This window comes from Lithobates pipiens, unplaced genomic scaffold (genome assembly GCF_037356315.1).
Source record: "Lithobates pipiens isolate NorthernLeopardFrog02 unplaced genomic scaffold, aLitPip1_a1.2 Scaffold_22, whole genome shotgun sequence".
Classification (NCBI taxonomy): Eukaryota; Metazoa; Chordata; class Amphibia; order Anura; family Ranidae; genus Lithobates; species Lithobates pipiens.
This window is the reverse complement of record NW_027507784.1, coordinates 320,667,646-320,679,766: the sequence shown is the minus strand read 5'-3', so window position 1 is coordinate 320,679,766 and position 12,121 is coordinate 320,667,646. Positions and strand designations below refer to the sequence as shown.

General features: G+C 47.4%; 1 protein-coding gene across 2 annotated transcripts in view; it reads right to left on the bottom strand.

The window, feature by feature from the left end:
• The window catches only part of LOC143924950 (rho GDP-dissociation inhibitor 2-like), a 130,770-nt gene that overhangs the window by 59,184 nt on the left and 59,465 nt on the right, over positions 1-12,121 (bottom strand). The window lies entirely within an intron of this gene.

The following is a 12,121-nucleotide window of genomic DNA, read 5'->3' as shown; positions in this document are numbered from 1 at the left end:
CACCAACTTTCACCAAGCAATCCTTGAGTAGATGAAACAATCCCACATTTTAAAATAAAGATAGGTTACTTAAAATCTGCCAACAAGATAGGCAGGATGGGCCTACAGTGATATCTCAACGAATTTTATCAATAAACTTTCAATACCTTAGGGGAATACAAATAGTAGGTAGGTATTGTATACTTGCAACTAATCCCAGACATTTGGTTAAAGGTTTCACTCATCTGTGTTTAATTCTATGTGTGCCAGAGAGCAGGACAACAGAGGACACCATGAGGAGTCCACTCAACATCCAAATCTAAAGAGAGATATACTGTATGTATATATAAAGGTTCATTTTACATCCAAAATCATGGTTGTAAGCTAAGGCATCACCACATCAAATGCATGGACCCTGCTTTGGTCTTGAGGACATCAGTAAAAGGACACAAGAATGCGCCAGCTAAGCGCAGTATTAGTAATAACTATTTACTGCAGCAAATAAACACTCGCATTGATCCATAGAAAATATGCTTGTCGGTATGTAAAAGGCTTTTATATGGATCTATGCAATTTGGCTGCCGCAATAAATAATTATTACTAATACTGCACTTAGTTGGCACCTCCTTGTGTCCTTTTACCATATTTCAGAGATCGATTCCTGTCTCTTGGTGGAGTGGCCTACTCCGGTGCCGATTTATGGACTTTATACTTTTTTAGCTTGATTATCACATGGACTAATTGATGAAATACAATGACCATACACTTGCTTTTTAGCTTGATGACATCAGGACTTTAGACTGCTGGAATACGGGAGAGGACACTTCGGGGATCAGTCTAGCAGCATGGAGAAGTTGGTAGGTAATTTTTCTTTTGTGTCCCCTATACCTAAATGAGCAATTAACCTGGCAAAGTGGGCGCAGCCCCGCTACAAGGAATAATTTCAACGTTTACCATAGGTGGGCTTTTAAGTATGGCCCACGAGCAGGACCATGGATGCAGGCCAGGAATGCTGGCGACTTGTAGTTCTTAGACAGGCTAGAGATTGCCAACACAGCAACAAAGGTGATAACAGAGTATGCTCTCTGCATATCATAACCTCGGGCCAACATTAAAAATGCATTGAGTATTTTCCTGGTTAAATCGCAATCTAAAGATAATATACAACGTCCTTAACCTCGATGTTGTCTCCAGCACAGGCTCATTACATGCAGAGAGCGGGGGGGAAGCCTATGATCTAACTGATTAATATGACCGTAGCAGAAGAGCTTCAGTATAATCCCTGGAACATTACAGCGCACAGAGGGGAGCCATCACCAATCAAGAGAAGATCTCCATAATGGGCCAGGCGTGGACTCCGCTTACTCAGCTCTACACTCGCTCAGGAGAGTTTGTAACAATCATGGCCAATAATTCATCCCACCGCTTCCATTGTCTCAAAGATTATATGGAGCGTGAAATTTTGTAAAATGTTAAAGCAGAACTCTAGGCATGACTACATTTGGGTCATATTAGTGGTGAATGCACAAGCTTCAACGCCCTTTCAAATATGGCTCTATGTAGGCACCATACCTGCTAAGGCTTAAAGCAACAATCAATCTACAGATCAGGGATGGCCAGGAGTGTGATGGTTGAGCAGACAATGGAAGTTCTGTTCCTCTGAACGAAAGCCCAGGGACACAAAGCAACCGCACAAGTAGTGTACTTTTGAACATCGAGTGGTCATTTTAGAACATGGATGAAAGGGGCCTTGGTGGATCAACCAGGCTTTTCCAATGGAAGGAATACAGCAAGCGTCCTTTCACATGGGCTTTCCAATCAGGTCCACGTGTCAGTTTTTCATGCGTACCTAATGGGAAGCTCCATGCACCTCTATGGAGCGGCGAATGGCGGATGGCGGATCTCAGTGGTGAAATGTGTGGGGACACCCGCTGCTATCTGATCTGATCTGTGAAATCAGATGGATGGAGACTTTAGCTTCCACCCGTCTGAAGGGGGAGAAGCTTATGTAAAAACCCCAAGACACCTGCCAAAGTCCCAAATGCAATTAAAGTGGTTGTAAACCTTTACAAACCACTTTGACCTACAGGTAAGTCTAGATTAAGGCCCAAGAAATATCCCCGAAACCTACACAGTTTAGGAGATATTTGCCAAAACACAGGCACCGCTGTCTACGGCGCATGCGCCCTGAAAGCACCGCTGTCAACTGCGATATGCCGCGAGTGCGCATGCACGGGAGTGACATCATCGCGGCTTCACTGAATGACAGCGGCGGAGCAGCGAGACCCACGAGAAGATGGAGGCTCTGGACTACAGGGGACCGCGGTGACTTCGCTGGCTCCTGTGTCAGGTAAGTGACACATAATGGACTACAATGCGATGCATAGTAGTCCATTATGCTTTACCTTTGCAGGGAATCAAAGAGGAAGTAAACCGTTTACTTCCTCTTTAAGAAATTGCCCCAGCATGTACTTTATAGCCAGGTTAAAAAGTAATACAAGGTATAAACTATATAACAAAGTTTATTTGTCACATAATATAAAAGCATTTCTCAAGAGGGGACAATAAAATACATAAGAGCATAGCATGATGAGAAAATAACAACACAAGCACCTAATTCGTAAGGTGGGCTGGAAGACCGAGCCGGCCAAGATGGAAAAATGGCCCAACGGACTTCAAGGTGTTCACAGCTGAACCCGAACCCAACGCGTTTCGGAAAATATTTTGTATATTCCTTCTCCAGGGGAGAAGAAAAGGGTACACAAAATCTATAGATACAATAAACAATCAATACAATACTCAATAAGTAAAATAGTTTCCACCTGTCTAGCGGATCAGATGTGACCGGATGAAAAAACGGACAGGCTTTAGAGCGGAGTTCCACTCATATAAAAAAAAAAAAAAAAAAAAAAAAAAAAAAAACCCTTCATTACTGTGCAGCAAATAATAATCTAATTATTATTATACATGATTTATATAGCACCAACAGTTTACACAGCGCTTTACAATGTATAGGGGGGGGGGAATACCACAATTACAGTGCAGTTTAACACAAAAGGTACAGGAGGGCCCGGCTCATAGAGCTTACATTCTAATGGGAGGGGGTGGTGGTACAAAAGGTAATAGCTGCATAGAATGATTTGCTGGGGGTGGCTCGGGGACAGTTAGGTGGGTGTGGGATAGGCTTCCCTGAATAAATGAGTTTTCAGGGATATCCTAAAGGTGGACAGGGTAGGGGCTGATCGGACAGACTGGGTTACAGTTGGAGAAAACATTTTTTTTTTAAAACTTGCTTTTTCATGCCTGTTGCTATGTGGTCCCTTCAAATCTTCCCCTTCCTCACTTCCCTCGGCGCCTCTGCTCGCTAGTTCTCCTGGGAGATGTGAGTCTTCATTTCCCAGGAGTCAGTGGGTAGCGCCGAGGGCTTCCTTGCCATCACAACGGGCCAGCCACTTCTGACGCCGACGCCTGTTGCGATGGCAACCTGAGAAGTTGATGGCGCTGCAATATTTTGAAAATGCGCATTGCGCGAGAACGGGCGGTGCATGCTGGTCACTCAGCTGCACCGTATCCCGGAACATTATGCTTGTGGGCTTCACATGCCCACAAGCAATATGGGAACGGCTTGGAATCAAATTTTAATAATAATAATAATAATAATAAATAATAATAATAGGGATGCACCGAATGGGTTTTTTGGTGCCGAAACCGATACCGAAAATGAAAAATACACTAGGCCGAAAACCGAAACCGATACCGAAACAGCACCGATACCGAAAATGACTGTTTTTAAAAAATATTTTTATACAGGAGATGGTCAGAGACTGGCGACGTGGTACAGGAGGTGGTCAGACTGGCGACGTGGTACAGGAGGTGGTCAGACTGGCGACGTGGTACAGGAGGTGGTCAGACTGGCGACGTGGTACAGGAGGTGGTCAGACTGGCGACGTGGTACAGGAGGTGGTCAGACTGGCGACGTGGTACAGGAGATGGTCAGAGACAGAGGACGTGGTCAGAGACAGAGGACGTGGTACAGGAGGCATGCCCCATTGCAGCCAGTGTGCCCCATTGCAGCCAGCGTGCCCCATTTTGTAGCCAGCGTGCCCCATTTTGCAGCCAGCGTGTCAGTGTGCCCCATTTTGCAGCCAGCGTGTCCCATTGGAGCCTGTGTGCCATTCTGCAGCCAGCCTGTGCAGGGAAGAGAGCCGCTTCCGCCGCCTGTTTGATCACAGCGCCGGGAACATCACAGCTTTCATTTCAATAGCTGTGTGTTCCCGGCTGCGCGCCGTCACACACAGCCCCTCCCCCTTGTCCGGGCACTTAGATAGACAGATCATCCGCAGGATTGGACGGATGATCTGTCTATCAAAGTGCCCGGACAAGGGGGAGGGGCTGTGTGTGACGGCGGGAACACACAGCTATTGAAATGAAATCTGTGATGTTCCCGGTGTCTTGTCTAATAATGTCCTCCATCGGATAGTGTCCGCTGTGTACTGCGCATGCGCAGTACACAGCAACACAGATTCCGATAATCGCCGAGGATGAACGGCGCCTGCGCCGTGAGTCCAGGTTCTATCCCCACTATCCAATTGGACATAGAGTAGGAATAAAAAAAGAGCCGAGCGCAGCGAGGCCGAGCCCGAAGCGTGGCGAGCGAAGCTCGCCCGCGAGGGGCCCTTTAATACTCACAACCCTATGTCCGCTTGGATGGTGGGGCTACCACCTCCACTCACGGCGCAGGCGTGCGCAGTACGGGGTGGACACTATTTCATGGCCGGACACTATACGGCAGAACACCGGCGCTGTGATCAAACAGGTGGCGGAGGCGGCTCCCCTGCGCTATACACCCCCATCATGGGCGTCACCGGGGGCGGGGGCAGAGCCCCGTCCCCACCCAGGCCACGCCCCATTTTCGGCCCCATTATCGGCCGTTTTTCTCTTTCGGCAAATTGCCGAAAAAGGGCATTTTCGGCCGATATGTTTCACTAATAATAATAATAATAATAATAATAATAATAATAATACTACATGTCGTTGGAACTCCGCTTAAGCTGGTTAATATAAATTCTTCAATATCAACCATTTCCAGTGGCAGCCGCAATTACACAAAACAAGCCGGTGTGATTTAAGGATAAAAAAAAAAAAACACACCCTGTGGCGCTATGACAGCGACAGAAGCCTTAATAAAGTTGGATTAAAAAATGAGCCAAACCAATAGGAATAACTCCGTGGACAATTAGTGGATTATTGTGAAAAGCCGCCAAGTAAAGATTTCAGTCTATTACAAAGCATTGTGTGTGGCTGGCAAACATCCGAGCGATCACACTACAAGCACATTCAGTCGGTTTTCTTTTCTTTTTTTTCCTTTTTTGAAAGAATGCAAAAAAGATAAGCGAGCGAGCCGGGCAGATGACTGGCTCTGAAGAGCGGAGAGATAAGGCGCACCTCACAGGAAGCAATACAAACCGGCAAAGCCACAGCAGACACGCTGAATAAATGCATGGAAATGAGATTAGAGGGATGTGCGGCTTGTATAACAGGATAAAAGAGGAGAGAAATACACCTTTCCTGCCGAGCCGTCATAAAGCCAAAATGTTAGACTTGTGCCGTCTTCAAGGGCGCCAAATCGTTTTATCTCCTGAAATCCACTTCTGCTTTCAGTGCTGAACCGCTAAGGCAGATGAATTACAAAAAGCGCAACATAAGAGAAATCACAGATCTGCAACCTTAGCATTGGGTACGCTAAAAACGTAAACGAAAACGGCTAAAAATAAAAAGCAGTTCCGTCGGTCTAGGCTGTAAAAATAGGCGGTTAAGCTGCAAATTTACTGTCCCCGACTGCACAGCTGCATAAGTAACATGGTCAACTACTATGTTACCGGTTTATATAAGAGGGTTCATTTTGCAGACAATACGGCCAAACATGACTCATTCACATGACTAGGGCTGTACTGCAACCGCCAAGACAAAATGCTTGGTATTCAAATCACAGCACTGGAATAATTAAAGGATAAGTGCATTCGGCAGCCAACCAGAGCAAGAGAACCATTAGAGGACAAGACCAATCTGTAGCCAATCAATGCACTGGAATAAAGGACAAGTTCAACGGCAGCCTACCAGAGCATTAGAACCATTTGAAGAGAAGACCAACATACAGCCAATCAGAACACTAATGAGACTCCTTTGTAGGATAACACCGATACTAGTATTGGTACCGAGCATTTGCACGGGTACTTTTACTCGTGCAAATGCTCAGATGCTTGATCCGAAACGTGGACAGTCATGGGTAATCAGTGTGGCGGTGGGGGTAGTTACAAGCACTGATCACCCTGTATAGATTTCAACAAAGCAGCTGATACCCGCTTCTCCTCCCCCCGGGGCTTGTAACTCCCCCCCACCCCCCCAAATCACCCCTGTCCCCTATATGTCCTCCTCCAAGTCCCCCTTTGTGTCCTCCGTTCTCCTCTGCCCCCTCTGTCCTCCTCTGGTCCAGCCCTGTCCAAGACCTGTCAGTTTGGAGAGCCGAGGAAGGAGCCGGTACACATGTAATTTACCAGCTCCTTCCTTTTCTGAATGCACAGAGTCTGATCACCGACTCTGTCCATTCCGAAACTGTGTTTACGATGCTTTCGTTTATGAATGGAAAGGAGCCACTGTCTCCTGTCCATTCATCTTCAGTGCAGAGAAAGGAACTGGGAAATCTGTCCTCAGTCCCTTTCCCTGCCTCAATGGGGAGACGTTTCTCACCAAAGCCACCCCCTAACAGGGCTGATTTAAAAAAAAAAAATATTAAATAATAATAATTATTAAAAGGCCAAGCTCAACCACCAGCCAACCAAAGCAATAGAACCATTAGAGAAGAAAACCAACCTGTTGTCAATCACAGGTCTGGAATAAGGACAAGTTCAACCGGCAGCCAACCAGAGCATTAGAACCATTTAAAGAGAAGAGTAACGTATAAGTCATTTAGAGAATTGGCAAAATAATCAGACTAGACCAGTGATGGCGAACCTTGGCACTCCAGATGTTTTGGAACTACATTTCCCATGATGCTCAACTACACTGCAGAGTGCATGAGCATCATGGGAAATGTAGTTCCAAAACATCTGGGGTGCCAAGGTTCGCCATCACTGGACTAGACTATCCTGTGTCCATGGTCACCTGCCACGTTACTTGTTTATATAATAGGTCGAATTTGGCAAGTAGTACTGCCACCAAACACACATTCAAGTGAATAGAGCTGTACTGCAACTGGGAGATAAATGCTTAGCTTGTGGTTGTGGCATGGTATTTCCAGCACTGGCATAATTAAAACAAGTCCAACCGGCAGCCAACCAGAGCATTAGAACCATTAGAGGCTGAGATCAACCTATAGCCAATCACATCACTTTAAAAATTGAAAGAGAAGTTCAACTGGCAGCTAGCAGAGCATTAGATCCATTAGAGTACAAGACCAACCTGTAGCCAATGACAGTACTGGAATAATTAAAGGACCAAGTTTTAACCAGCAGCCAATGCATTACCCATTAGAGGATAAGACCAACCTGTAGCCAATCAAAGCATTAGAATATGAATGAGACTTAACTATCCCGTATCCAGTGTTCCATCTTTCACAAGACATGACCAACCTGTAGGCAAACAGAGCCATTATAGGACTTGACCCACCTGCAGCCCATCAGACCATTACAACCTTCTCAGGAATGGAATGTATCACTACCAACCTATAGCCTTCAGAACCCTCTAAGGAACGGAATGTATTTATAAACTTTTAGGCCTCTTTCACACTGACGTTCCGTTCAGGCCCGCCTGTCAGTTTTTCAGGCGGACCTGAACGGGTGCTCCATAGAGGTCTATGGAGCGTCGGATGTCAGCGGTGACATGTCCGCTGACATCCGACCCGCTCCGATCCAAAAAAGTGTAACGGAGGAAAAAGCTATTTTTCCATCCGTCTGCGGATCGGATCGGGTAACGACGGGCACTGCGTTCCACCGTCATCCGATCTCCCATAGGGGAGAGCGGCGCTGTGACAGATCCGTCCCTGTGCAGTGTGCAGAGACGGACCTGTCATCTCCCTGCTCAGCGGGGATCGGCGGAGTGATCCCCGCTGAGCAAACGGACATCCACGGGGCGGATCAGAACTGATCCGCCCCGTGTGAAAGGACCCTTAGCCAATCAAAGCTTTAAAACCTTCAAAATCACAGATAGGCTGCAAAAAAAAAAAAAAAAACAAGCAAAGATTGCAGTTATTGTATGTACAGCGCCTCGAAAAAGTATTCATATCCCCTTGAAATTTTGCACATTTTGTAATGTTAAAAAACGTAATTTTATTTTATTGGGATTGTGATAGACTAACACAAAGTGGCACAGAATTGTAAAGTGGAAGGAAAATGATAAAACGGCTTTTAACATTTTTTACAAATAAATACCGTATCTGAAAAGCGTGGTGTACATTTGTATTCAGCCCCCCTGAGTCAATACTTTGTAGAACCCCCTTTCGCTGCAATTACAGCTGCAAGTCTTTTTGGGGATGTCTCTACCAGCTTTGCACATCTAAAGAGGGACATTTTTTCCCCATTCTTCTTTACAAAATAGCTCAACTCTAAGATTGGATGGAGAGCGTCTGAACAGTAATTTTGAAGTCTTGCCACAGATTCTCAACTGGATTTAGGTCTGGACTTTGACTGGGCCTGTCTAACACATGAATATGCTTTGATCTAAACCATTCCATTGTAGCTCTGGCTGTGTGTTTAGGATCATTGTCCCGCTGGAAGGTGAACCTCCGCCCCAGTCTCAAGTCTTTTGCACACACTAACAGGCTTTCTTCTAAGATTGCCCTGTATTTGGCTCCATTCATCTTTCCATTAAAGCGGGAGTCAGCCAGCAGCTACAAATACTGCAGCTGCTGACTTTTAAAATAATGACACTTACCTGCCCACGATGTCGGCACCCGAAGCCGATCTCTCGATCGTCTCTCGGGTGCTGCTGCCGCCGCCATCTTGGGTATGGGAATCAGGAAGTGGAGCCTTTCGGCTTCATTACACAGTTCCCTACTGTGCATGCGCGAGTCGCGCTGCGCAATAAGGATGGTCCCCGCTGTCTCTGGGATCCGTGTGTTTCCCAGCAGGCAGCGGGGGACCTTCGGAAAGGGGCGTAGATTCTGCGGAAAGGGGCATACCTTCTGCAGAATCTACGCCAGAAGGTACCTGCACCCCCTCCCCCCTGAAAGGTGCCAATTGTGGCGTCGGAGGGGGGGGGGAGGGTTCCAATGAGCGGAAGGTCCACTTTAGGGTGGACCTCCGCTTTAACTCTGACCAGTTTCCCTGTCCCTGCTGAAGAAAAGCATCCCGACAACATGATGCTGCCACCAACATGTTTGACGGTAGGGATGGTGTGTTCAGGGCGATGTGCAGTGTCATGCTGCATACACACGATCGGAATTCTCGTCGGAAAAAGCTCTGATGGTTTTCCCGACGGAATTCTGCTCAAGCTGTCTTGCCTACACACGGTCACCTCAAATTCCGATCATTTATAAAACGCGGTGACGTACAACATGTATGACATGACTAGAAAAAGGAAGTTCAATAGCCAGTAGCTTCCGTCTCGTAGTTGAATCTGAGCATGCTTGATTTTTGGCGTGTCGGAATTGCATACGATTGGAATAACCGATAGAAAGTTTTTCCGTCGGGAAAATTGAGAACATGCTATCAATTTCTGGCCGGTGGAAATTCGGACAACTAAATTCTGATGGAGCATACACAAGGTCGCATTTTCTGATGAAAAGCTCTCATCGGTCTTTTTCTGGCCGGAATTCCGATCGTGTGTACGCGGCATTCGTTTTCCACCACACGTTTACTTTTAGGCCACTCTTCCATAAAAGGCCAGATTTGTGGAGTGCGCGACTAATAGTTGTCCTGTGGACAGATTCGCCCACCTGAGCTGTGGATGTCTGCAGCTCCTCCAGAGTTACCAGGGGCTGCTTCTCTGATGAATGCTCTCCTTGCCCGGCCTGTCAGTTTAGGTGGACGGCCATGTCTTGGTAGGTTTACAGTTGAGCCATACTCTTTCTATTTTTGGATGATGGATTGAACAGTGCTCCATGAGATGTTCAAAGCTTGGGATATTTTTTCATAACCTAATCCTGCTTCAAACTTATCCACAACTTTATTCCTGACCCATCTGTTGTGTTCCTTGGCCTTCATGATGTTGTTTATTCACTAAGGTTCTCTAAGAAACCTCTGAGGGCTTCAGGGAACAGCTGTATTTATACTGAGATTAAATTACATACAGGTGGGTGGCCTCCCTAGATATAGAGAAGGCCTTCGACACGGTGGAGTGGCCTTATCTGTGGGAGGTCCTCCGTAGAATGGGGTTCCCCTTGCTGTTTATTGGGTGGTTGCAGACGCTCTACAGTCGTCCCACATCGGCTATTAAGCTGGGGGGAGGCCTGTCGCGGCCCTTCCCTCTGTCCAGGGGCACGCGGCAGGGTTGCCCTCTCTCTCCGGCCCTTTTTGCCATCGCCATGGAACCACTGGCGGAGGCCCTACGCACCTCCCTACATATCAGGGGCCTACGCGTTGGCTGGCTGGAGGAGAGGGTCGCCCTGTACGCGGATGACCTCCTTCTTTTCCTTAATGATGCAGATTCCTCACTCACGGGTGCACTGGAGATTATGAACTCATTCTCCACTTTCACGGGCCTTAGAGTTAACTGGGACAAATCCCTTTTGTTTCCTATAGATCCTGCGGCGCGTACCTCTGCCCCCTCCGATATACGTCTACAATGGGTTGAGAGTTTTAGATATCTTGGGGTGGTGGTGTCGAGACAGGCGTCGGACTTCTTGCCCCTGAATTTATCCCCAGTGATGCAGGAGACGAGGCGGAGACTGAAGGCTTGGGAGGCACTGCCCTTGTCGATACTAGGCCGGATAAATTTGATAAAAATGAAAATCCTGCCCAAATTTACCTATCTTCTGCGTCACTCTCCGCAGTGGATTCCCAAGTCCTTTTTTACCCGGCTACATAGTCTATTTGCTTCCTTTATCTGGGGGACTCAGTCCCCCAGATACGGATGGTCGACACTGGTACGTCCGACCTCCCAGGGGGGTCTGGCGTGCCCTGACCTGTACAAGTATTTCCTAGCAGCCCAGCTAGTCACGGCGGCCTGGTGGCTTTCCCCAGATGTCTCAAACTCCGCCACCATGGTTGAGGCGGCGGTGGTGAACTCGCTGGAGGCGCTGAAGTTTTTACTTTTTCGGGGCCCCAAGGCTCCATACTCGCTGACCCCCTCTATGCGCACCACACTCCGGGCGTGGGGGGCGGGCCTTAAACTTGAAAAATACCCTAAGAATGCACTCTCACCAGCTGCCCCCCTATGGTTGAACCCCACCCTTGTTCATATTTACAATTTGCCTGAACCCCATGCATGGACTAAATTCAACATTAAAACAGTGGTCCAAGTAGTCTCCAATCAATCTCTGGTTCCGTTCCCCAAATTGGTTTCCGACTTCAATGTCCCGCAAACCTATTTTTTTAGATATCTGCAACTTTCTCACGCCTTCGGCCACCAATTTTCCAGTTCTCCCCTCCAGATCACCCAATCCACGCTGGAGGACCTCCTGCGATCCAAGTGTGCGAATAAGCCCACCTCGCAACTCTACAATCATTTACTAATGACCTCCCTTCCCTCTCTAGACAAGCTTAGAAATAAATGGCTGCTTGACATCCCCGACTTTGACAATGACGATTGGGACGACCTGTGGGACTTCCCCTTTAGATCTCTGGTCTCCTTGAGAGACCGACTGATACAATTCAAGATGGTCCATCGTGCATATTTTACTCCACACAGACTGCACATGATGAACCCGGCCTCCCCCCCTGGCTGCTGGCGCTGTGGAACAGTACCGGGTGATTTCACTCATATTTTCTGGACCTGCCCGGCCATTGCTGAATACTGGAAAGAGATATTACAGGTCATCAAGCAGGTCACCACCTTTTCTATCCAACCCTCCATGGCAATCTGTATGCTGGGCCTGATAGAGCAGATAATCCCCACGGTGGCAAGCCGTACTCTGATCGGGCTACTTCTTTTTTACGCCCGAAAAGCCATAGCCCTTAGTTGGCGTAAGCCCGCTCCTCCTTCTATC